The following is a 27,268-nucleotide window of genomic DNA, read 5'->3' on the forward strand; positions in this document are numbered from 1 at the left end:
AGCAAGGTTTTGTCTACACTGATGCAACCAAGCAATAACCTCCAAGACGTGACTCATTCACATCATCAGCCTCGAATAACAGTCCGCCCCCCGCAAACGGTAACGTTTACTCAAGTGATGGGGGAGGAATATTTTAGGCAGGAAACCTTATATTATTATATATTATATACAAACACACCTTCGTAACAACTGTTCTACTATGTTTTGGAGTGATATGCACATAGATATTTCCATTTTGTAAACTCCTTTGTTGGATAACGAAGAGCACTTGACGGTTCTTAGCAATCCGGACCTTTCTTGGAATCATCCTGAGAGGTTTATCACGTTGCTTTCTCTGTGGTTTAAATGCCACAAGGAGCCTCGCATGCCCGTCGCATCTCTACTGGTATCTCCCATCATGCTGCCAAGCCAACCAGCTGCTGACTAACACGAGTTACTTCCCCGCTAACTTCGCCCCCTGTGAGGAGAGTACGTGGGTGGCATCTTGTGGTGTTGCAGAAACCTGAATAGTTATGTTTTTCAGCTAATGTTTATTCGTTGTTGTAGCCAAGTAGGACGGTCGTTATTCCCGTGTCAGGGTCCGGAAATCTGCCGGGGCGCTCCACAGGTGTTCCACCGTCAGAGTGGTCGGTTTTTGAGCAAAGTTGAAGAGAGAATGCGTATCGTTGTTGCGCTTGTGACACCAGCCCGAACGGAGTTGCGGTAGCGTCGATCTCACGGGCCGTGGGAGTTGTCTTTGGGATACGGCCACTGGAGGCGGGTAGCCGCCCAACACGATGTTGGGTTTGTAGCCGGCGATCCCGTCGGCTACGGCGGTTCGACGGATCGCCGAGAGGCCGCGCCTGTAGTCCTCCGCATCGACGGCGGGCCGGTGAATGTACCGCTCGATCGATGGCTCGATATCTTGGAGGGTTTTGCGCAAGGCTCTGGGGCACGTTTCTTGCCTTGTCATCTCGTGATCAGGATGTCGGGCTGGCCAAGACGCTCGAGCTTTTAATTTTTATTTGTCATGGGGTTCAGTATATTCTCATTTGCTGCTGATAAACATCCGATCTCTCGCGCTCACTTTCTCTTTTAAATACTCCCGGTGTACTTAATGCTGTGTCCTCGCTTTATACATTGGAACAGACGAAAAAACCACCATGTTCCTCTCCTACCCGTATTCTACTTCCCATCTCACCTCTCAGCACCTTCCTCCCACACCGACCGGGCTGCAACTGTCTGTGACGCTTTGCTATAGTGTGTCGTTCTACAATTGGACTCATGACAGGCAACACTTAAGTGTGTGTGTGTGTGTGTGTGTGTGTTAAATCGTCTCTCCATTATGTCTTCACAAGTCAGCGGGACCTTTTTAGAAAGAGCTCCTGAAAGCTTTCTTTCAGTGTGCTTGAGACTGGAATGCAGACATGTCTTTCTCTTTTGGTGCAATGATGGAGGTTCTACATAATCACATGGGCATCCCCCCCCCCCCCCCACCCTACTCCCGGACCACCAGACTAGACAGGCAGGTCAAGCACTACGTTTAAATGCATGAAGCTTGCGCTTCCACTCCACCAGGAGGGAGTGTTTGAAGAGAGAACAGCAGAACACCTGGGGAATACTTAGTGCTTGAAAAAGTAACAAAAGAGAGCAGGATGGCGCAGCACCTTTGCATAAATATTGTTCTCATGTCTCCATAGTCTATAGGCGGCTGATGCAGAGCTTTAATTCCACGCAAAGCCGAGTGAGCTGCATCCCCCTGACTCCCGTTTTAAACCTGTTCCATTTAGTCGGGATTTACAAAACTTTTTTCCAACTTTTCAAACATTTAGTCGGGTTTCTCCCGAAATAGCAATTCCAGAGCGTGGCTTTTGGCGCCTTCTTTCTGTTATAGTTTTGCGGTGATGTTGGTGGGGAAAGGGGTGGACTCACAAGAGGGTTTATTTTCAAAAGAACCAAAAAAAAAACAAAAAAAACCTAAGGTTCAAAGTCGAAAATAAAATAAGAAAATGGGAAAATCAGCAGGAAAACTGGCGTGATGGGATTCAGGAAAACGTGACGTGTTATGAAAATGATCCGACAGAGGCTGACAGAAATGACGAGACAACGAGGCACACGTGGACAAGATACGAGCGGCTAAAGGGAGCTGATTGGACGAAACAAGGAGCAGGATTAAGGAGAGCAGGTGGAGCAAGACACGACGGAAGCAGGACACAGGAAAATAAGAGATGAAACAAAAGGAAATATCTCAACAATGAAAACTTGGATCAGATGAGGCCTTCGGGCTGGCATGTCCGCTTTCGAGTGCCTCATTGTTGTGGTGTGAAAAAGCCCTGCGCCCAAGAGCTTTAAACTTGTCGTTCAATAATTCACTGACGTGTAGGCAATAAATACATAAATAAATAAATATGAGGCAAAGTAGCATCCATTTTTCCAGGTCGTTGACGTGCTATCTGACTGGGAGTCGAGAGCCGAGTGGGGCGTGTTTGGATCAGTAGACACGCCCACAGCGCCTGAGAAAGGAGACAATGTCTTTATCACGATTTGGAACCCTCATCATTTACACACTTGGCAATTTTTCACTTTACAGCAACTTGAAGTACAGTACCGAAGCATCCGCGCGTGTCCGATGAGTACGTCTTCATCGAAACGTTCACCCGCTGGCGTTGGTGCTCACGTGTGGGGCGGCACGGTTGCCTCCATGGGGTCGGAGAATACTGTAAATAGTCGCATGGAGGGAGGCGCTAATGCACTTTTCTTGTCCACAAATGCGTCTGGGCAAAAAGAAAACTGCAGCCATGACAGACATGCTGATGTGTTTGAAGGGGAAGGGAGGAAGAGAAAGGGAGAGAGAGAGAGAGAGAGAGAGAGCGAATGCCCGTGGCAAGTTCACCTTTGCACACTGACAGATGCCTGGTATCTCTCTCTCTCTCTCTCTCTCTCTCTCTCTCTGTCTTTCTTTCCCTCCCTCCCCTTCCCTTGCTCCTCTTGCACCGTCTGTCGCAAGCTCACCTATCCTCGACGCCATAACGGCGAAGCCACGAGCGAGCGAGGGAGGGTGATCTCTCCCTAGACAGTAGCTGAAATGTGCAAAAGTGTCAAAGAGAAGCACACAAACGAATCTGTTTGAATCTGCTCTGCGTGTTCCACGTAATGTCGACATTAAGATAGACAAGGATGCAAAAAATGGCTTTATATAATATTGGATTGGGTTGTTTGGTGCCTGTCTGAGGACACCTTTGACCATTTCAAATACATTTTCTTTGACTTCTTTCATTCATCTATGTATCTGTGTGTGCGCGTGTGTATATATACATATATATATATATTTTTATATAACATTTGAGACTGTATTCCAGAAGTTCTGACACAGCGAATAATATTACTAATGGTCTCATATTACAAACTGAAAAGTGTCAGCCATTTAAAATAGAATAAAAAAAATAATGCCCACGCCACTAATAATAATAATTAGTCAGTGGGTGTGTCACCTATTTTACACCAAAAGATAAATGCCACTCAAGTCCTCCATCGTCATATTATGTATTTTATCGCACGAGAGAAAGAAGTGTAACCGCCTCGCACTTTTGCCGCCGCACGCTTAGGCCGTCAACAAACACAGTGCAGCTCAGCTTCTGGCGAGCAGATGTCACGCTTTCTACAAAATGTAAAATCTTTGCGACATCATCATACGCAATTTAAACAGACTCACCCGGGCTCTCCAGATGGAGCTCAAGCACGAACAAATGACACAAGTGGTTTTTTTATAGCATAATTCAGACTAGTCAAACTTTTTTTTTTTTTTGCTTTTTGCTTTTGTCAGGCTCCTTCATTTCCAAATGCGACACGCTATTTGTGTTCTAGTTTCCTAACAAGCAAAACATTGAGATGGTGATTTGAAATGTCATAAACTCATTTTGTTCCCTTTGCCAAATTCAACCAAACCGTAACCTAAAAACCGACATACAATATGTAGGCCTATTGAACTATAATTTTCGTTTTTGTTTTTTATTCTTTGAAGCTGTCTGAGTGCCTCCCGTATTCCAAGCACTATCACCACATAACGCGTCGCTCACATTTTATCCACCCGTGCAATGTTTTGATTGACGTGATGCAATCCCGGCGAAACGGCTGCCAAAGTGTCATCATTTTGCACGCAGAATTACAAACGTGTAGTCGGGACGCCCCGGCGCCTCCCAATCAGACCTGCGAAGGTAGAATAAGAGAAGTCGCTGAAAAATTAGTCGGAAAGCACTTCGGCTCGTTCAAAACCTTGACTTGCCTTTTCCTTAAGCGAGGGGTCACGACCGCTAAACACAAGTCCGACGATTCGAGTGCAATGTGAGCTTCCCGAGTTTTTTTGCTCAGCGCACTCCTTGATGCTCAATTTAACCATCGAGCCCCTCTGTCCGGAAGAATCCATGCGGCGACCAAAGTGCTGTGACAGCTCAATCAGCCGGAAGGCAGTACACATTGCGGGACACAAAATAGAGGCCTGCGGCTTTCGGGCTGGATTTACTCTACGTGATTCAAGTGACACATTTGCCATTTTCTTTGCTCCTAAGTGCCGCCACTGGAATATGGGTCACGGTGAAAAATGAAGGCAAATGCAAACATGGGAATCAGGAGTCTGTCAAATTAATTTTTTAATACACGTGGCAATGTCTCAGCTCCATAGTAAGCAGCAGTAATTTTAATCATTCTTTGCAGCAGATAAAGAATATAAGCTCGTGATTATTATATTATTTCTGCATGTGTTGCTCCACTGTTTGTGTTCCAAATACCCAAAGGGGCTTAAAGGAGTATAGCGCTGTAACACCGAGGTTATTCGCGAGCCTGCATGAGGTGATTCTCATGTGTTGAAAATGTTACGTGTGAATTTAGACTAACGTCCCCTTTGTTCAAACCAGCAAAAATGCGACAAAGCAGTTCTATTGCGTTTCTACAATATAATCTCACTCACCTCAACACAACACAAACACGAAAAAATAGCTAACACCAAATAGACGTTCAAGAACAGAGTAGTTAAACCAAAGTCGAACGAGTGTTCCCAAACGAGTAAATGTTCGTCCCAGCGGGTATTTCCAAGTTAGGGAAAGTTCCAGCCGGTCCAAAAACGAAAAGCGGCAGGCGTCCGTGCAGTTAAGTATTCCAAGCAGCGTAGTTTCCCAGAGCAGCGGTGAGGTCGCGAGAAGAAGCCTCGTGGTCAGTCTTTCTCGTCCTTATATAGGTAACCCTTGAAACGTTTCAGACTGCCGCGTCACAAAGAACACAAAGAGTAGGCGTCACACGGACCCGAGAGCATCAGAGGAAACCGCGTCACATCATAAGGATTTTAAAGTATGAAAGGAAACAGTGTCGCAAAGATCCACGTCCTAACAACTTAAAAGCATAAAAGGAAAATAAACCGCACAAAGAATGGAAAAATACACACACACATCACAAAAATGTTTTATTTTTAAGGTACAATGTCCTCTGCTTTCCAATAAACGAGAAATACATTTCCATCATGCCATCTCAATTTGCATATTTTTTTTTTATTGCACTTGTCCTCATTCGAGACAGAAAGTGACTTGTTGGAAATCACCTGACATTTGGCAAGCGAAGTCGGCACCGTCCTTGACTTCTCGCCAGCCAATCCCAGGGCGCACAACGAGAAACTACCAATCGCATTCACACCGATACAATGAACAAATTTACATGTAGTATTCTGGGAATGTGCAGCGCCCAAGATTCGAACCCGGACCTCACGTCCGCTACCCTGTCGCACTCTTCGTCAGCACGTCACGTTAAAATGTAATTTCGAGGTTGAGCCTGTTGTATTAAGAACGGGGGAAAGTCAAATCATTTTTCCAAGGTCAAGTGCAAAAAAAAAAAAACACAGCCCTCGACATGAAAGGCCTTTGCAACAAAGGCTGCGAGTGGAACTTTTTGCCCTAGTTTAAGGGGCTAATCTGCCTGTTTTTATTTAGCTTTTTTTTTTTTTTTTTAATTTTTTCTTTTTTTTCCCCCCCTGGCGTCAGTGCCGTTTTTCTGATGAACAAAGAGAAACGAACGTTGGATGAAGAGCGGGCATGCAGAGCCGCTGTCCGCGGGGAGAAACGGTTTTCGTTTGATGGGAGTCGCGTTTTAAGCCCCACGGCCAACACGAGCTTTAACATCTGCTCCTGCCGCACTCGGGGGGTGAGGTGCACGACACTGTGCCATGGTAATCTGCGGCCCACTGTGCAGACCCCCCCCCACACACACACATGTATTTTACATAAGGCCACTGTCCTTCTCTGAAAAGTGAATCTGACTTATGACTACAATTGTGATGACTTGACACAACTCGGTTGAAATTTCGCGGGGACTCGACGTTGACCGGCTCGGTTTTGAAAGTCAAGACTTGAAGAGTTTCACGCACGTGGGGGGAAAGAAAAAAAAAAAAAAAAAGGAGAATTTCAAATTTCCCCAAATGATAAAGGAATGAGTGAATCCTTGACTGTCCGCCACGCAAAACGATTTCTAGTTTGATGCGAGTCGAGGGGGAAAAATATCCAAGTCACCCTAGCGGAGCGCCGTTGCAGCGAGTTAGGATCCCAGCAGACAAGTGTGAATTGATGTGTCACCTCTGCGACGTCGCGCGACGTTTAGTGTGACACGAACCCGAGTCCGTCTCCACGGTGCCGAGCGTGATTCAAATCTGAGATTTTTTTTTTTTTTTGTCAAGTGACACATCTACCTGTTCTATTTGACTAAAGAGCTGTCCACCTCCCAAGGAGTCTCCCAGGCGCTCTTCCCGCTTTTGACAAAGGAGAGAAGCGCCGGTCTTGTTTTATTTGTTCAATAAGCGAACAAAAGAACAAGGTAGTCTCGGCATGGTTTTGAATGTGGAATTCCACGGGGGACATGGCATCACGAAACAGATTTGGTTTGAAACTAACAATCTCATTGTCAGTCCCATATTTTCAGAGAAGATGTCACAAAGAAACTAATTTCATCCGCTTGTATTCGGGATCTTGACCCACAGCTCATGCCCATAGGTGAGGGTGGGAACGTAGATCGAATGGTAAATAGTTTCCTCCGCAGGGTGTCCGGGCTCTCCCTTAGAGAGGGGGTGAGACACTCTGTTACCCGAGAGGGGCTCAGTGTCGAGCCGCTGCTCCTCCGCATTGAGAGGAGCCAGATGAGGTGGCTGGGGCATCTGATCCGGACGCCTCCCTGGTGAGGTGTTCCAGGCACGTCCCACCGGAAAGAGACACCGAAGATGACCCAGGACACCCTGGAGAGACCATGTCTCTCGGCTGGCTTGGGAACGCCTCGGGATCCCTCCGGAAGAGCTGGAAGAAGCGGCTGGGGAAAAGGAAGTCTGGGTATCCATGCTTGAAGCTACTTCACCCGCGACCCGACCCGGAAAAGCGGGAGATAACTGATCGATGGATGTTACACAGAAGTTGCCAGCTCCATTCCAGCATGGAAAGAGGGGCAAGTACTAGCTTCCGAGGGAGTAATAAAGACAAAATAATGTCTGGTATAATAGTGCTGGGCTTCTTTCGCATTTGTTTGAATTTCTTTAATAACAGCCGCCCACACCGTGCTGCTGTCTGCGTTTGTGCGCACGAATTCGCCCGGAAAACATCTTAAGCCCATTTTTAGGGACGTATTGCTTGTCCACAAATGGCGGGCTCGTCCTTTATCCACTTTCTCCTGGGCTTATTATGCAGTACATCCATGGGAGGAAATCCATCGGTTAAGGTGAGCTCAGGCAAAGGAGGTTTCCATGGTAACAGGCGCGCTTAAAGCGCCGTCGTTGCTGTATCTGTCTCACCTTTGTGCTTTTTCCAGACGCGCACACACATGGTTTTCTGCAAGGTGACAACAACAAAACCGCAGCGCCGAAACGTGATTTACAGGACAACGAGCAACATTCCCGGGAATGATTCACGTGCCAGTCGGGAGAGAGGTCGCCGAAAAGGGAAGGTGCGAAAGAGAGATCCATCAGAAGTGCAATAACGGGCTTGTCAGCAGATTTGAGTGCGGCGCAAACTGCCTCTCGCTGAAGTCAGGCCATTTGCGACGACAAACGTTGAAATAGTCCTTTTGACCGCCCTTCTTCAAAGGCAGAAATCAATGCAAACATTCGCCAGGGGCTGTAAACGCTTCTCTGCGGGCGACTGGTTATCGCTCGAGCCGCTCTGTCGGGCCGAAATATGTGACTTCACGCGTCTGGTTATATCAGAGCGTTTAACCGAGGCCTGTTGTGGAGAGTTTTGTCGAGGACGGGAGCGGTTTCCCCCTGCGCGGGCAACGCATCCGTGAGCGTGCGCAGATGGCGCGCCAGCCAATTAGAGGAGGAACGCGGAAAGGGAGCCGTTAACGGACAATTAACTGATGATTGCGTCAACATTGTTTCTTCGGTGGGCTCCAGCGCGGTGTGAAAAGTCCAAATGTTGTTTGCCGCGCTTTGCTCCGCCGACTTCCTCATCGCCACTCAGTCATGGCAACAGAGAACTGGACAAAAAAAAAAAAAAAAGTCTGCATCGCACGACGATACAGAACCCTTGCCAAGGTTCTGCCCCCTGGGGGGGCAAATTGATTGAGAGCAATGGACGCGCCTCTAATATGGTCATATTTATGGGGAGGTTGCAGTTTTAAAACCATGAGCAAGACCTGAATGGAGCCTCGCTTCACTTCATTTAACTCGTGATATTGTGATTTTTAAACTGAAAACTCAACTTTAAATACAGAACACCCAAAATACGCTCTCCGCCCAAGAGTATTTCCATAGCAACCGTTAGCTCACTATATCCATTGCAACTTTTATCAACGCTGCTAACAATATCGAGTATCTCGGGCATTTCCCAGGACAAACAAATGAAATACCATATTTGATAAACGGGTAAACGCAATCTATCATCGCAGTGGCTCGCATCGATTGCGTTCTTCTGAGGGATGGGCGTCGTCAGCAAGGGCACGGCATGATAAAACGCAGGAATATTTTCAAATACAAAAACTGTTATTGGAAAAAGAGATGAATATACCCAGGGGCGTAATTTAACACAGGCTATTGATTTTTGAAAGGTATTATTTACCTGATGTCATTGGCGGCGGGAGACATCCGCGAATGTGTCACTTATATTCAAATTACTGCAGTAATGGTAGAGACGTAAGCGTTCATGCGAGGGCAGTTGTGTATTTATGCGTCTCACTGCTCGGATGTGGCTCGTCTTTTGACGGGTTTGAACGCGGCGGGGAGCGTCAGCATCTGGGTAAATTGAGGATTTTCAACAAGGAGCTGCTTCCCTTTCTTTTCTTCTTTCTTGTCCCGCCATTTCTTTCTTTCTCTCCCCTTCTGCCTTTCACGCGCCATCGCTCCAAGTCTGTCTTCATTGTGGGTGGCTTCTCAGCTGGGGGAGGGGGGGGGGGGTTAAGTGCTGATTGGTACCATGTCATAGAAAATAGCGGCGAATCTGAAGCGGCCTGTTGAGGGCCGAACACGCACTCCGCGAGGGCTGGCAAGGGCTGCGGAGATCGTGGCATTGGGGGCCAGGTTAAAACGAAAATCGACATCGACAGGCAGAGACCACGTTTTTAGGCTTTGCACAATCAGGATTCTTGGGGCCGATCAGTTTAAAAGAACGATCGGTGATTACCGATCCGACCTCAAGTTGGTGCAATGCGTCCATTTGAATGACTTGTTCATTTATTGTATATTCCGTAAACTGAGTATTTTCAAGCATATTTTGTTTCTCTCTCGTCAGGTCGTGTATTCGTATGAGTAAATATCTTTCGCGGAGCCAATCAATGACGTCATTGATCGGATCAGGGAGTTATGACAGCGTAACATGTTAATTATCAGCCGATACCGATCAAGCAGATCACATCGGTGTAAAGTCTCTTTGAAATCAGGTACTTTTGTCAGCTTCTGTCCTAAATTGTCAGTTTTGCAACTTAAGATATATAAATTATTGATGCTTGGGGACCCAGACTGAAAAGTACTTTATAAGGAATCAATCGACTGTTGTCTTTAGCCTCCAGTTTTTGGTGTTTATCTAAGCTTCAGTGCGCTAAATCCGACTGCAGAAGAGCAGCTGTGTCTACACCGGAGCCTGAAATGAGGCAAATTGGTCATTGATTGGAACGAGATAAGAGAAATCTGTGTCACTCAAAAAGATTGGACGGGTAATGACCAGACAGGGCAGACAAGAACTTGTGTGATCCGCAACCATCTCTGGTTTTGGAATTTGTAGGCTGCTGCAGTTGATCAGGTTTGGACTGATCAGTTGGGACAGTTGATGGTCTCAAATGACAACCGATATTTAAAGTAGCACTTTTTGTCGTTAGGTGAGAATGTCAAGAGGTGTTTCCGACTGCAAGACATCCCTCCGGTGACACTGAAGAGGATAAGTGGTAGAAAATGGATGTTGAAGTCTTTTTTTTTTTTTCTTTGCGCAATGCCACCTGGGATGGATTCTAGGACAGCGGGTGTTGCATGTTGCAATATTGTGTTTACCGTTCCGTATTAGACTCCTTGGACCTTTAAAAATCCCAGGGAAGAGTTTTGAAGGTGTGGAAAAGCCTCAAATGTTCATAAGCTCCCAGGGAAAGGACCGGATCACAAGTCGTTTTGACAGACCCTGAAACGTTAAGCCAAAGGCAGAAACATGGGGTTTTGTTAAATGTCAAGTGACTAAAAAGGCCTTTGTGGCTTTTCCTGCTTTTATTAAAAATCGAGTCACTAGACAATGCTCGCCAGCTGCCGTGGGGAGGAAGCCGCGGGTGTTTGCGCGGAAATAGTACAACAAAAAGAGACGTGGACCGCACTCACGAAGGATAGGTCCGCTTGTTGAACGTGCCGGCGATATCACGCCTCACCTCTTATAGCGAAAGATTAGCCGGCGCGGCACAAAGGTCAGAATGGCGGCGTTCGTCTTGCCGATGTCAGCCGTGGGATTGGATTGGCCGCCTTTCAAAGGGGAAGATTATCGCGCCGGCAGAAGGGAAAAGTTACCCCGAGCTGACGGCCCAGTTCCCGGCCAAATGACAAATTACAACTGTTTGTGTGCATGGGAGTGTGTGTGAGTGTGTGCGTACACGCACTACCGCCGCTGCATCGAGACTCGCGGCTTACAGAGCTCTCTCTCTCTCTCTCTCTCTCTCTCTCTCTCTCTCTCTCTCTCTCTCTCTCTTTCTCTCTCTCCATTATCCAGATGAGTGCCTCCATTCTGCCCTGATTCCACTTCCACACACAGCGCACACAGCATCCCCGCGATTCCGCCGCCCTCCGCCTCTTTCCGTCTCTGCGATATAGACATCAAAACACGGACAAAAAAAAAACAAGGCGGGCCGGTCGGAGGCCCGGGAAGTGGCGCATATGAGACAGAGATGGACAGGGCGGGCGGATGGTGGCGACGCCGCACAAGGCCGCGGGGGAAAGGGAGGAAACCCAACGTGGTCGCGTTTGTCCCCGTTCGTCTCCACTCTGTCAGCTACAGAGCTTAACCTTAGCACCCCCTTATGTCAAATAGAAATCCATCACACTGACAGACATCTTTGGAGATAAATAGACAATATCATCACATCTCAAAGGATTTTCTTTTTTTTTTTTTTTTTTTTAGGAGATTCTTTGTTTTTAAAATGAGCTCAAAGCTTCAGTGTACTTCCTGGACTGGTCGCAGCTCACAGGACGCGCATAGAAACAACCAGAAAACCGTTTCGGGTCGCACCCCCACCAGCAGTGGCTGAGCGAGAATCAAAGTCATTTTGTTTGTCACTTTGACCATAGACAACGTTCCTTGGTCTTTAATCTGATACTAGTGAATGGGGCAGTGCTGTCCCGGTACTCGGTCTTCCCGTGACTGTACTGTTGTCGTCAAATGCCCTCTTTGGTGTTATTTCACTGACAAAGAGGGTCAAAGTTGACTTGTGTGCTCATTTTTATGATCAAATTTGGTAGCCTCGTTAAAATTCCTCCTCTCTGAGTTACCTACTTGTACGGTTTCATGTGCAATGTGTTGCAGTTCAAAATCTCACACGCATGCAATTATTTGAGTAATTCTAAAATGCATTGCCAGCAATGACTTGAGCATGTCTTAGCTGCCTCTGATATAGTATAAATTATTCGTTGAGAGGCAATTCGGATGAAAAACCTGCTCAACACTGTAACGGCGCCTCTATAACCTATTTAAGTCACGGTGTTGCTACGACTGCTTCTGCCCAGTTTATTTTATGGGCCTGTGCTTTTCCCGGTGTCAAAATGTCTCCCAGGTAATGAGCCTAGCCGGTCATTAACCTTTCAACTGCGCGTCTCACCTCATATTTATTGACTCCCAAGGTCACTGTCTGCCAGCTCAATCCCCGACACGGGTACTCGTGCTTTATTGCTCGGTGCTGCATTGACTGCCTTTAAGATGTCGAATTGAAGTAAAATATTTGCTTCAGAAATTGCATGTAAATGTCTTGGATAGGAGACGTTTCGTGTCGCTATTCAGACGGGATGGTGGCGAATGTGCAGTCTTTCAGGGGTGTCAATCATTTTTGTCACGGGTTCCTTTGTAGTTATGGTTTCCTCAGAGGGCCGTTATGACTGAAACCATAAAAATCTTTGATTGCCTCATCATACTTACATGTGAAATTTATGAACTAGTTTTGGAATCAGAAATCAAGTGGAATGGATTTTTCAACTATTGATGCTTGGTAACAAAAAAAAAAAGCTTGCAATATCTCAATGTTATCTATGATTTGACAATTAGAAACTTTGTTAAAGATTTGAACAAGAATCGTGGATGTTGCTGGCCACATAAAACCATGTGGCTGACCGGTTCTGGCCCCCGGGCCTTGAGTTTGACACCAGCGTCTTAAGTGGTTCTGTACATGCTCCGCGTTGTCCTGTTTTTCTACTCCGTGTTGGTTTTGTTGGGACGAGGCGAGTAAATATTGATGCACATTCTGCTCGCCGGCGGTCTCGGTCCATCTGGATCCACGCTCGCCTCCAGAGAGCAAACAAGCTGGAACAAACTTCCCTCCCCGCCCGTTTTTTTCTTTTCTTCCTGGGCTTCGTCGCTGGGAATTTTTTTTTTTTTTTCCCCACCGCGTCCCATCCGCCGACCCCCTAAAATCCACCAGTGTTTGTGTTCCTCGTCACAACAACTAAAATATAGATGAACGTCCGTGAAGCAAAATAGCAGCGATCTTTGAGTGCACTCGCTCGCTCCGCACCCGAGTGAACTATCTTTCCGTGAGCGTTGAGACGGGGTCATTTAACCAATGTTTTTATCTTAAGTGGGGAGTCATGCATCATTTATTTGTAGCCTAGCCTAGCATCGCAAAGTGGGTCTCGTTTTTGCTCAGCCCTACTCGGATTCGGGACATGTCCGACGCCAAAGTGAATAGCGAAGGCATCTCCACTCTTGTTTTCCCCAAGCGAGATTTGTTTTGATTTCTATCTGGAGCTCCTTGCTCTCCTTTCCTCTGTTTCTTTTGTTAAACAGAATCCGTTTTTCTTGTCACAGTCCTCCCTCGCTCCATCACTTTTTAATAACCCTCCTATCTTTAATGAGTTCTGTTATGTACACAGGGGGGCATCGGCGAGGGGCCAATTTGTGATTTCACATCAGATCGGATCAGACGAAGCTTTGGAACAGTAAAAATATAAAAAAAAGGGGGGGGGAGAAGAAGAAAATGAGGTGGGATGGAGACCAGAAAGTTAAAAAAAATAAATAAATACTCGCACACATGCACGAAACATCCAGTGCGTCTCTCTCTCATCTCGATAGGCTGGGGAATTGCGGCGTTCTCAGAGATTCGGTTTTGGAAGCATCCTCAAGAGGGTTAAGTCACCAGAGAGTGGGAGACTTGGTGAAGGGGAGAGTACCCTTGTCGGGTCACCTAATGATATACTTCTGGGTCTCCTTAATGAAGCTCCCCGGTACTGTTTTGCTGCGATAGCCAGAGTTGTAGAGGGGCTTTAGTAATTGGATGCGGGGGGGAGGAAACTCCCTTTCAGCCTTTTTTTTTTTTTTTTTTAGCCCTTGAATTTGAGTTATCTGGCCCCGGTTAGGAGGCAGTTCCAGCCTTTGTCCCAACCTTGCAGTTTTTTGCTTGCCAGCTTGTTCTTCAAGGGGTTTCACTTATTTCCTCAGGCAGGCTCGTGTTGCAGAATCACAACATCCCTATAATCCCTTCAAAGAATTATGCAGGATTTCCAGGCGAGGTCACGGTAAAGAAAAAAAAAAAACAGTCATCTCGGCAATGCCGCGTCCTCCTTTGTGGGTCGAACAAAACGCCGGCGACCTCGTCAGCCGCCACTTGGCGCGTCGTCAAGGACGAGGCGAGGAGATGCAAAAGTCGTCTGTCGTCACGCGGGGGCTCAAACCCGCGGTGAGTGATTAAAGCGCGCCCCGCTCCGTCTTGCGCCGCTTCAGCGGCTCCAACGCTTTGGTTCCGACATAAGAGGTGGGGGGTTCAAAGCTTGTCAGGACTGATTATGCTGCCATTAATACTCGTGAAAATCTCTTGAGCCCAAGATCGTCGATATGAAAGAATGCAAAAGAATAATCACTTAGTGACCCAAGTAAACTTGTGAGCAAATTGGAACAGTATATAGATAATTTTTGTGACTGGTGTATATTTTTTGTGACAGTTTTGGTTGGTGTTATGCTTTGGGAAAATATGCGCCTTGACGCAACAAAGCTTGGCAAACACCGTGGAGATACGACGCCAATCTTTTTGGTTTTTGTTTTACTTGTACTGTTGAGCCAGTTGCAGCACATCTCGGATTGTTTGCCAGGCCGTCCGTCGTATGGCAGGACCAAGTCCAGTTTTTCATTTATTTTCAACTCCGCCTTTCCGACCGTTGTGCTTTGGGGGCTCACATCTTTGTTTTTTGGAACATGCTACCCAATCTTTAATAAATCCCCAAAATAAGATTGGACAACGTCCCACGACTGGCACGAGATGATAGCCGCCTCCGCCAGCTTGTCTCACCTCATCTCACTTCCCTTTTCTGTATTTGGGTCACGTCTTACCTGTGTTGTTGACAGAGGCCGCTTCTTCCAGGGGCGCGGTAGAAGATTTTCGAACGGATCCTGATTGCCGATGTCTGGCAGCCGACGTTAGCGTGCGATACGTCATGGGGGGGGGGGGGGGGGGGGAGTCGACGAGTGGCAAGTGGACGTGCGTGTTTGTGCGGAATCTTCAGCGCGGAATCGCCCGCTGACCGTAGACTAAAGCGTCATGTTTCATGTTGTTAGCCTCCCCCTGTGATGCCTGATTAGAGTGATGCAATGCTCTGAAAGGGCCAACAACGCTCTCCGGAATCATCAAACCTGTTTTTTGCTGCGGAGAGAAACCAAGACACAAACGTGCCTTCGTCTAAAATGTCTGCTTGTTTTCATTTTTATATCACCCCCACCTCCAAATTATACAACTTTCTGTCATTTGCGGCAGCTAGATTGTCACAGCTCTTTTTTTTTTTTTTTATGTCAGCACTGACAGGATAAGGACGTGTGTGTGTATGTGTGCTCCATGGCGGATGAGTGACCCCCTCGGAAAAGGTCAGCAGCACTACAGGGCTGATTTGGAGAGGCGTCCTCCGCTCAGTAACTAATTAAATGTCAGCGATTCACACTGGACGTGGAAGGATGCTGGGGAAAGGGAGGAGGAGGAGAGTCGAGGAGAATGACGGCGAGGTAGAAAGGGAAGTAAGTGGACCTTGTCGTAAATGTCATGGGGTGCATATGTTGTCGCTCTGGCAGTCCAGAATGTCTCGAGATTTTTAAGGTGAGCGCTGGAAATGAACCTTCGCACGGTGGTCCGCCCCCAAAGTGCACAACCACAATGAACTTTTAATAGCTTCACGGAGTCTTAGGTTATTGTCTCCCTGGTTCTCCGCTAAAGATGGTAAAGCGATGTGCACGCGTACTGTAAAGCAAAGCAAATTTATTTGTATAGCGCATTTCATACACGAGGTCACTCAATGGGCTTTACATGATTAAAGGCATTTGAAAACAAAGAGTTAAAACATTTAAAATGGGATAAAAATGACCAAAAAAAGACAATTAAAACCGCTTACAGTGCCAGTAATATGCTCAAAAAGTGGATATATTCTAGAAAGCATGGGGGGGGGGGATTTAAAAATATTCCTACTTGGGGCTGACCTCACATCTATTCCATTTGTGGGCAGGGTTATTGCTTAATGCTGCTTCACCATGTTTGCTTTGGACTCTGCGCGCCACTATTTGACCCGAGACAGTCGATCTCAGAACTCTCCTGGGTTTGTATTCCGTAAGCTTTTCTTTCATGTACTCAGGACCGAAATCATTTAGTGATTTATAGACCAGTTGCAGAACTTTAAAATGTTTTCTAGGATTGGAGTTATATGCTCTGAGCGCTTTGTTTTGGTCAGAACGTGAGCTGCAGCATTCTGAGTGAGCTGCAGCTGTTCAATATTCTTTTTTTGGGAGTCCAGTCAGAAGACCATTACAATAGTCAAGTCTACTTGAGATAAAAGCATGGATGAGCTTTTCCTGGTCTACTCCACACATACAAGACTTAATTCTAGATATGTTCTTGAGATGGTAGAAGGCAGTTTTTGTGATTGATTTGATAGTATTGTTGAAAGTCAGGTCGGAATCGATCAGAACACCAAGGTTTCGGACTTGGTCGAGAGTCCAGGTGTACTGTGGTGACAATTGGGTCAAATTTGAACATCATCAGTGGCCTGTTTCTTGAAGTTCCTTTAGTTCATTGAAACACTAATGTTGAACGACAGTGTCTATATATATATATATATATATATTATATATATATATATATATATATATATATAAAGTAAGTTTGTGAAACTTTTCCAATGAAAGGAAATGAAGGCGCTATATCAAGCCGCACGAATCCCCAAACTCATTGTCTAGTTAATGTAATTAATACAAAACACACTCCCCGCTTTCATCCCGCATAACTCCAAACTGAGTTTTAACTTTTAAAACATTGAAGCGGACCTCAAACAATTCCCTCCGGTCCGGAGAGAATAATTCATACGTTTTGAAAAAGAAGGTGACTTTTGCTGTGCGTGTGTGTTTTAGGAAGAAAAAAAAGAAATTTAAATGCAGCTTTATTCCCTTTTAATTAACATGAAGTCATAGAGGTTAGCCGGTGCTGTTTGTTTTTCTGCAAACAAAGCCATTAATTGAGTAATTTAGGCGCCATACCGATGCTGTCCAATGCACACGCAGCGGCTTGTGTTGCGCGCGTGTGAGAGGATTATGAGAGCAGGGTCATTACATTTTTCCTGAGGGAAGATATTGGAAGCATCTTCCTCCCCATAAAAAGCTGTTGAATAATTCACCATGCCCCAGTTTCTGCCCATTAGCTTGACACACTGCTGGAACTCTCTTGCCGGGAGTAGTTGACAGCTTTCTTGCACACACACGCGCACGCATACATACAAGGTCACACACCCAAGCGCGACACGCACATTCTCACGTTTAAAAACTCCTCCCTCGCGCTTGCAGTTGTGCGAGCGGCCCGACGACGGCGTCACATCATCGCATCGCCTCGTGGCTCGTTGCGGTTCACATCTTTATCCGACCTCCCGCCTTTCATCGCCTCTCATTTCCATTCTCAGCCCGCCGCCGCGCCTTGTCACCTGCTAAATTTGCAGGGTTTCCCCCCCCCCCCCCTCCTCTCCACAACGTTCACTGCTGACTTCTTGATGTCTCTACAGTATTTCGGTGCTTGTTGCTAAGATTTGGCTTCCAGAAATTCCATTTAACTACACTAAAAAGAAAGAATGACACACAAAACGTGGTTTTTGCATATTCCAGTGGCCTGCCTCTCTAATTGCTTGCGAGTACAATCCGACAGACTAAAACGCAACAAAAATGTTATTTCCTACCCCTCATGCGGTATTTTATTCAATCACTTATTCATAATGTATGGCACTCAGTATTTTTCCAACCAGTGGTGTATAAAAGTACGGAAGCATATTACTGCCACACCCCAAAAAAAAAAAAAAAAAAGTCACGTTTCACATTATAATGTGAATCATTTCACGTTATAACGTAGATTCATTTCACATAATAATGTAGAAAATAATACATTTCACCCCACTTTACCCCCCCCCCCAAGAGACAATTGCTTCCGGTTCGGGTGGGCGGTAGCAATACGCTTCCGTAAGACATCATTTAGTCATTTGGTGTTGCCAAACCATCCATCCTGCAGAAATGACCGTTTCGAAGCAATAACTTCCAGTTCAGGTCCCCTGGCAGAGCCAGTTCGGCGAAGCCCGATGAACGTGCATCTTCTTTTTCAATCTTAAATCATTTTTTCGTAAAGATGCAGGGGTGTTATTGAAGAGCTGGGCAGATATACCGGAATGTATATGTTTGGTATATAACTCTAAAAGGTCTCCTCCACCCACCCGAACCGGAAGTAATTGTCTTTTGGAAGGCGGGGTAAAGAGGGGTGAAATTTATTTATTTATTATTTTCTACATTATTATGTGAAACGAATCTACGTTATTATGTAAAATGATTCACGTCATAACGTGAAATAATTCACCTAATGTGAAACGCGACCTTTTTTTTTTTTTGGGTGTGGCAGTAATACGCTTCCGTAAATAAGCGATATTATCGTAACTTAGGTGTTTTGCAAAATTTTCAGGTTCAGCTCAATAAATTAAATTATGGTACACAACAAAATGTATTTAATATGTCGTTCAAAAGGTAAATGTCCCTCGTGTAATATTCAAATTTATATTGAGAAAATGCTAAAAAAAATTGACTTTTTTTTTTTTAAATGTGCGTAGCCACTCTATATGCTTTCCACAATAACATTAGTCATAATTTTCCCAAATCATCTTTGTACATTTTCGATAAATAGACAAGACAAAACCTGACAAACTCAATGTGGGGGAAAAAAAAAGTGCACATTATTTCTCCCGCGTTACTGATTGTGCTCTTCCCCAAGGGAGCACCAGCCGCGGTGGTAAAGCAGGCTGGGTGGCAGCTTCACGCTTCGAGGCTCTTTTTTTTTTTTTTTCCACCTGGAACTCGGGCAGGAGAAAAGGTGGAAGGAATTCTAAACACCGAGCACAAAACCTTCCGGCCTTTGTCCTAGAAAGCAAATGAAGTCAGGAAAAGCCGACATGTAAACCTTTCACAGGGTTCATGCAAACTCCACACAGGTGGGGCCAGGATCAAACCTGGATCCTGAGAACAGTGAGGCCAACACTTTACCAGCTGATCCATCATGCCGCCCCTGAGTTGGAATATGATTGGATAATTTTGACCACATCTGCATCCCAGTTATAAAAGGGTGTTCGCACTTGTGCAACCACGTGACCTCCACCCTTCCATCAATTTTCTACACTGGTCGTCCAACTAAAGTCGTACAGGTTGAAATAAAATTCATTTTATTGTCACATTTTAATTTTAATCACAAATCGCTGCCCTTTGAACAGGGGTGTGTAGACTTTTTATAGCCAAAAAAAGCAGTTTTGGGGGGAATCATTTGTACTCGAATCAAAAAACAAAATAAGTTCTAAACCATTTAGTAACAGAAAATGGTACATAGTGCGGATTGCGAGAACGGCAGATGATTTATTCAGCGGAAATGTGCGCCATAAACATTTAATTTTGTCATCATCAAACCTTGCTTGGCTCCACTTGAGCCGTTCATTTTTCATGCGGCACTCCAGCGCGCGGGACCGGACCGGCGTTGTTTGAGCGCGCTCGATATTCTGCAAGCGCTTAAGTGAAACACAAGTGATGGAGGTCAATACGGCTTCCTGGAACGGCCTGTTCAAATATTGAGCTGTGCTTAAAGTTTCAAGTCCATCTTCCCCGGCCCGCCATCCAATCTCTCATATTCGAAGGCAATAATTCATGTACGGCGGGTGAGAATGTTTCAGCTGGCCAAGGCCAAATTAACCTGAATGAATGATAATCAGACGACAGCCGCTGTTCTATTTCAGGCCAACTTTGGAAAAAGTACAGTTGGGCGTGGACTCTCAGAGTCATATTTATAATTATTGGCTCTCTCTTCTTGTATAAAATGTCTCATATCTGCACAGGGCGACCCATTTTCCGCCGCTTCTCGGAATAGAATCCGTATTGGCCAAGTCATCAGTATCGCTAACTAAAACAGCAGTTGTTCTGCCATTATTTTTATTTATTTTTTTTTTTTTTGCATTATGTCCAAATATTTCACATTCACAGGCATATATTCTTGATCCCCTGCAAAGAGCGCCTAATATTACTGCATCTTACTGAAGGGCCGAGACCATTTTGGAATGTTTGTATTTTACCGGGGCGGCACGGTGTCTCAGCTGGTAAAGTGTTGGCCTTACAGTTCTGAGGTCCCGAGTTCGATCCTGTCTCAGTCTGTGTGGAGTTTGCGTGTTCTCCCCGTGCCTGCGTGGGTTTTCTCCGGGCACTCCGGTTTCTTCCCACATCCCATTGGACACTCTAAATTGCCCCTAGGTGTGATTGTGAGTGCGGCCGGTTGGCTGGCGACCAGTTCAGGGTGTACCCCGCCTCCTTCCTGTCGACAGCTGGGATAGGCTCCAGCATTCCCCGCGACCCTTGTGAGGATAAGCAGCTTAGAAAATGGATGGATGGATGGATGTATTATGCCGCCACCGGAGGAGCAGCACAACAAAAACTGAAGCAAAAATAGCGGTAAAAAATGTTCCATTCTTACAGTATTGTAGAGTATTAATTTTCATATTAAAACACATTAGAACAATTTTAGTTTTTTTTTGAAGGCCGAAATGGATTAATGGTGTTTCCATCTGTTTTAATGCGGAAAGTTTAATCATTAACTTTGAAGCAAACATGCTAACCTTTGCTGCCCACCTGCCAACAAATTTAATTTCAGTATTTCAAGATTTTTTTTTTTTCCCGCCACTTTCCGTGAACTACATGAATTTGTTGGCGGTCTCGTTCTCATGACACACAACTCCCCTTTTGTGCATTTCCAACCATCGTGCTGTCATATTGCCTCCAGAACAGCCACTGGATGCCAAATGTAGAGCTGCAAAAACTTTTTTTTTTTTAAATAAAATCCCATCATATTTGCGTTTTAAAGCTATAGTGATCCTTTAAAGCCGGAGATGATTACATGCTGTCATAATAAGTCATACAGGGCCGTTACACTTGCACACGCTACTTTGCATATCTTTGTATTGTGGAGTATGTTCCATCTCTGATGTATTTTGAAGTATTACAAAGCGCCTTCTGCAGCGTGTGTCATGATGTCATCCGCCTCGTGCGGATGCTGTGCGTCGCTTATTTTGTTCACACACGCAAACATTGTGATTTTGAGTCTTAGGGTTAGGGCCGTAGAGTTGAGTTTGAGGAAAATATGGATGCGGCGCTGAGAGTGGAAATCTCAAAAACATTTCACAGTGCGTCCACCGGACACTTGATTAGGTACCGCTGGACAAGCTGACGACAACTACGGCGCACTGGCTTTTTCCTCCCGAGGGCGTTTAAAATCAATGTTGCAATGACACCCCCCCCCCCCCCGACAAAAGAAGCGCCGATGCTCTGGGGTGTCTCAGCACCTTCAGCTGCTTCCGAGCTTGTAGTACTTCACATCATTTCACGCAGACCTCAAAGCTGCAGCAACACTTCAAAGGGAATGGGAAAATGTGCTCATCACAAAGCTTATTTAATGCTCCAAATGTGGCTTTTAACACGATGTGCATTCCGCTTGTCGCCACGTTAGGTACACCCGGCATGCATATGTGTGGATAATGTAGTCAGCCCTCGGACCGCGTTCGCGACCCGGGTGCAACTTCGGAGGTTGATAAAAGGCCGCTCGTGATATTTGAATGCAACGTTTCTCTGGCAACATGCGAGCGTGGCGGCTGCGTACAGCGGCTAACGCGTTTTTTTTCGCATGCATGTATTCACTCAGAAGCCAGCCAAAGCCGTGTGCACCCGGCAAGCGGGGGATATCTGGGGGGGGACGTGTCGTCCCGCTTCATCCTTTATGAATCAAAAGCGCACACCAGGAATTTGGATTCTGAAGGTTGCTCCGTGCAATGAGCTGCGATTCTCCTCTGAAGCAAAATGCAGTGGAACACATTCCACATTCGGTTGACTTTCAAGTTGTTCTGATTTCAAAACATTGTCATCCATCTGTTTAATTTCTACACTGGCTGTTCTTACGAGGGGGGGGGGGAGCTGGAGCATCATCATCATCATCATGGACTGGTTTCCAGCCAATCGCAGCGCGCATGTTGGCAATTATTCACAGTCATACGCTATGGATTTGGATTTCGGGGGAGGATTAACTTCATGTTTTTGGAATGTAGAAGGGAGCCGGAGTACCCAGACAAAGCTCACACGAGCTTGAGGGAAAACTTGCACTCAGTTGTGTGCTCGCCAACAAAATCATTTCATGTATTATAAAACAACTACTAACTGTGCATCCATCCATCCATCCATTTTCTTTTCTGCTTATCCTCACAACGGTCGCAGGGAATGCTGGTGCCTATCCCAGCCGTCAACAGGCAGGAGGCTGGGTACACCCTGAACTGGTTGCCAGCCAATCGCAGGGAGAGTTGCGGTGCAATTTTTCCTTCCATTTTACACCACCAATTCAAAAGTAGTTATTGATCATAAAAGTGACGATCACAGGCATGTCTGTAATATGACGGGGGTGATTATTAGCCTTGTAGGCTAGCCGCACGTCTAGTCTGCAAACAAGCACTCTGCTGCTGCGCTTCTGACTGGCAGTTAGCTTTCAGAAAACCCCCAGCAATAAACGACGTACACGAAGTAGCCACCAATTATTTATTGTATAATTTTCCATCCATCCATTTTCTTAGCGACGCATCCTCACAGGGTTAGCGGGGAGTGCTGGACCGTGGGGTACACCCTGAACTGGTGGCCAGGACAACTGGAGACAAACGGTCGCAGCCGCAATCCCACCTAGGGGCAATTTAGAGAGTCCAATTAATGTTGGATGTTTGTGGGATGTGGGAGGAAACCGGAGTGCCCGGAGGAAACCCACGCAGGCACGGGGAGAACACACAAACTCCACACAGGCGGGACTGGGATCGAACCCGGGACCTCAGAACTGTGAGGCCAACGGTTTACCAGGTGAACCACCGTTCCATCGAGCTAACTGTGCAGCCAATGTTTTAAGTAACGTGCACGCTAGTCATTAGTTATAACACATTCAAGGACATGCTATTTATGTCGGCTTCGGCTTGGTAAAATGATGCTCTAGTTTTAATTGGCACTGCTCATTGCAGCACGATGGTTTAGTGGTTTTCAAAGGCTAAATTGTCTAAATCGTGCGAGTCCCCGTTGGTCTGTACAGTATGTGGCCTGCAGTTGACGGCAAACTAAACTCCAGTTCACTCGCCGCCCTAATGAGAGCAGGCAGTACAGAAAGCGAACGGACGGGCGAAGTTGTCGCGCGACCGCCCCGCACCCGCGTCACTCCACGCCGCACTGCGATAAGTGAGCGCGAAGGAGTCCGGGCTCATTACGCGGGGACGGGTTCGCGGAGTGAAGTGAAGGTGAGGGGAACGGCGCGCACAAAGCGGGTCTCGGGCTTTGTCCTTCCTCCCGCACGCTCCACGCCGCCCTGCGTCTCGCTCCCTTGATACCCAGCCGGTGTTGCCTCTAATAAGCGCGCTTCCCCCCCCCCCACCCCCACGTGTCTGTTTGCGTGTGTAACATCCATCCGTGACAACATCATTAGCAGCTTTTGTTTGAAGACCCTCTATGTCTCCCTCTCCTTCGCCGGCCCTCGTCTTCCTCTGCCTCGTCTGCTCGGGCTTGGCAGGCTCGTCGAAGACGAAGAGAGGCGCAGAACGGAGGAGGATGCGGAGGGAAGGAACCGTGTTGGCCGCATTAGCATATCAGACGCGCGGTGAGCGCCGGAGATTGGGTACCGGAGCAGATGTCAATTTACATATTCAACGTTGGTCCACTCCAGCTGCCGTAGGTTGCGTGCGTGGAGGGATGGAGGGATGGAGGGATGGAGGGATGTCACGGACGTGACAAAGGCATGGCTGGAGGTGAGCCGGATGCAAATGGGAATGCGGTGGAGTCCTAACAACTATGGCCGCCCGTCCAAGTCAGGCTGGGTTCATTGTGACTTGGGGGCTACGCTGGCCGTGTTGTGATTTGAAAATTTAGAACTTCATAAAGAAGTTACCGAGCACAGATGCTTTTTTTTTTTTTTTTTTTTTTGGGGGGGGGGGGGAGTTTGGGACAGGATAATAGCGCGAATCCATTTCAGGGACAAACTGTTGACATGCATTTGATTAAAAAGTTTAAAACTAAAATTAGCTTAACAAAGGTGGACTGCAGTGGTGTCCAAACTATGGCTGGGGCGCTTTTGGTTTAGAGGGGGTGATGAAAACCGTGTGCCCGGGGAAGAGGAGAGAACGTCCTAGAGGAAACGGAAACGCTAATCCCAACTCTATGCACGCTCGTTTAATAATAGATACTTTTCACCTGATCTCGTGAGTCACATAACTTTTGTTTTTCCACGCCCACTGGACGGCAAAACTACAATACAACTCGGATCTTTTTGTGAATATTGACTTGCTTCGAAGCGTCTTACGGCCTTTTCATTGTGATATTTTATTGTGTGGCTCATGTGGTTATAAGAACGGAGAAAAAAAGGGGTCTGACGCTTCAGGCAATGTTTACCTTTGTTTAGCTAATTTACTGTGGTATCCTCCACACTTTTTACATCTCTTTACGGAGGTCTTTGGGCTGTCAATATGCCTGCTCGCACCCGCGGTGAAACTTTGCTTTCCAGGTTTGCGGTGGCTAACGTGAACCTCGTGGCTGTCGCTAGCCATAGCCTTTAGCTGCACTTTTGATAACTCGTGGGAGCGGGCCATCCCGATCGCTTTTTTCGTGCGCCGGCCCCTGACTAAGTAACTTTTCGCGCACACTCAGTGAGTTGTTAGCGAAAACTGTGCGGTCTCTGACCATCTCATGGCTGTTTGTGTAGTTACAGTCTTTAGGCAACGGCTTGAGTTCTGTCACAAAGCGCTCTCATGACTCACAGTTACCTTGCGCCTTCTCGTGAAACTTATATCTGGCAAATACGGGGTTTGCTATCGAAGTGAGGTAATCAGAGAATTTTTCGTAAAAGGTTTTTAGCAACTTATCTTCGTCATCCCGTCCTTTTTCGCCGATCCACAGCCGGAGGAAACTGCACTTTTCCTCTTCAGCTCTGTTTTTAAGCGGTCCTGTGAACATGAGTTCGGCGTGTTGCTTCAATCTCCGCCACGCGTCTGGTAAATTGGATGAGCCGGAACACCGAACTCATCCTCGTCGTCTTTGTTCTGTTTTGTTTTTCCGCTCGTGAGTCCGTAGTTATGCTTCCATCACTCTGACACCATGTTATGATATTGCTGTCATGCTATTGACTAACATAGATGTGAGTCCAACTGTACTTTTTGACGTGGGTGATATTTATTTCGCTTCCCGACCTCTCTCGCTCACTTCCTCATCGTCCTGTCTCGTCGCGCCCCGCTCACGTCGGCACAATGCTCTCAGTTTCACATGTGGCTTCTTCTTTCTTTATTCCTCACGCTAGCACAAGTGGCTCAATCACTTCTGGTCACAGTGTTCGTTTGTCAAAGGACTTTCAAGATAAAAGATCAAACGATAACCGTAGCCAAAAGATTACAGGAAAGATTTATCGCTTCCTGGCCGTGACATGTAGACACGATCTCGCCGTCCAAAGCAAACAAACGCGTGGTCGGCGTGACGTCAGTGAAAAGTATCTATTGGAGTGGTTCGGTGCCATTTCTCTGGCTGAAACAAATGGCGAATGTCAAGCGAGCTCGGATAGCGTCCAGCTCACCCGTGACCCGAATGACGACGAGTGCCACAGAATATTGATGGGTAGATGATCCACTTTGCCTTTTTTTTTTTTCGTTTTTTCGCTATCTGGCTCAGGAGCCGGTCAAATCCCCCAAATCTGTGCGACAATATTGGTGCAGTTAATGTGAGTCAACATGTCATGCTGCTTGGTGCACGCACACGCAGCCATGCTAATATTTATCTTTTCAAGCACCCTGAAACACATTTTCAGCAAAGTTTTTCCCCTCCGCCATTCTCCAACTTCCGTTCAGTAATATCTGACCATTTTCCGTTTTTCATTTTCTCATTTTTCATTTGTTTGGTTTCTTTCGATGTCGAACAGGTGGTCGCAGGCAACAGGCGCTCGGCCCTCCCCCCGGCGCCTGAATGCATGGCGAGGGAGGGAGGGAGGGAGGGAGGGAAAGAGAAAGAAATAGCCGCGAATCACACAGTCAGCTCTACCGGGAACGGCGTGAAGTGCACTTTGCGGACGGGGGAAAAGTGCTGGGCCGTGCGCGTGCATCTTCGAGAAGGAAGTCGACTTGTGAGGGGCCTGTCGGAGGATAAAACGATCCTACGTGGTGGAAGAGGCCTGTTCTGAATGAATGCGGGGATGTCGGATCACGTGACTGCCGCTTGATTTATTTAGCTTCCGCCACGTATCCGTATGCTCATAGTGCATATAAAAATGTTTTGATGCGGTGGCAGCTTTAATTTTTGTGATTTACGTGACAGTTTAATTCATTTTGTCTTTTAAGATCCATAGCGATTAATTGTAATGTGAAAATTACATTTCCTTCTTTTCTGTTTTTAAGCATACGAGACGCTAAACCTTCCTCTTCACCACCTGTTTTGCAAACGCGTGTCAAAGTCGAGGCGCGGGGGCCAGATCCGGCCTGTTGCATCTTTTAATGTGGCCCATAGGTATCATGTAGCCCGTGGAACAAAATGAATTTAACTCACCAGATTATGTAAATCCGGGCAGTATTTTGTCTTAGGAATAACTAAATACAGTGGTAGTCGAACTCGTCCAGCACGGTTGTATGTGGTTTGCATGTCTTCCTCCATTTTGTGTGTAACCCCACCTCGGAAAGTACTAGTGATGGGGAATCGGGTACACTCTGGACTGTTTTCCAACCAATTCGCAGTCGTTCAGATTCGTACAACTGAGTCTTCAACGAACGGAAAATGTTTTTGGAATGTGGGAGGACGCCAGAGTACCCGAAGAAAACCCACACAAGCAAACTCCGCATCCCGAGATGGGATTCAAACCCAAAACCCCACGTACTGATGCAGACATGCTAACGACTAGCTGACCGACCACCCCCAGAAGACGCGGCTCTGTTTCCAATCGCTATTTTTCAGCCTCTTTATTTCCCTCCCTCGCTGTCTTTTTTTTCCCCTTCTATGTCCTTTCTTATCATCCTCTTTATTTCCCGTCCTTCTGCTTCAGATCG

At 46.5% G+C, this 27,268-nt stretch overlaps 2 long non-coding RNA genes across 5 annotated transcripts in view; one reads left to right on the plus strand and one right to left on the minus strand.

Moving 5' to 3' along the window:
• LOC133498655 (uncharacterized) overlaps positions 1 to 27,268 on the plus strand; it is a 124,786-nt gene that overhangs the window by 13,936 nt on the left and 83,582 nt on the right. Inside the window, exon 3 of one of the 4 annotated variants that reach the window (XR_009794407.1) lies at positions 11,172 to 12,983. The exons of 2 other annotated variants lie outside the window; for them this stretch is intronic. This is a non-coding gene — a long non-coding RNA (uncharacterized LOC133498655). Of the gene's footprint in view, positions 1 to 2,062; positions 2,198 to 11,171; positions 12,984 to 27,268 lie in introns of those variants that run through there. One more of the 4 variants, XR_009794401.1, reaches the window with a different exon arrangement.
• Positions 1,510 to 6,846, minus strand: LOC133498654 (uncharacterized). The gene is made up of 4 exons (XR_009794398.1): positions 4,056 to 6,846; positions 2,992 to 3,059; positions 2,588 to 2,696; positions 1,510 to 2,492 (listed from the first exon to the last, which is right to left on the minus strand). It is a non-coding gene; the product is annotated as an uncharacterized LOC133498654 (long non-coding RNA).

This window comes from Syngnathoides biaculeatus, chromosome 1 (genome assembly GCF_019802595.1).
Source record: "Syngnathoides biaculeatus isolate LvHL_M chromosome 1, ASM1980259v1, whole genome shotgun sequence".
Classification (NCBI taxonomy): domain Eukaryota; kingdom Metazoa; phylum Chordata; class Actinopteri; order Syngnathiformes; family Syngnathidae; genus Syngnathoides; species Syngnathoides biaculeatus.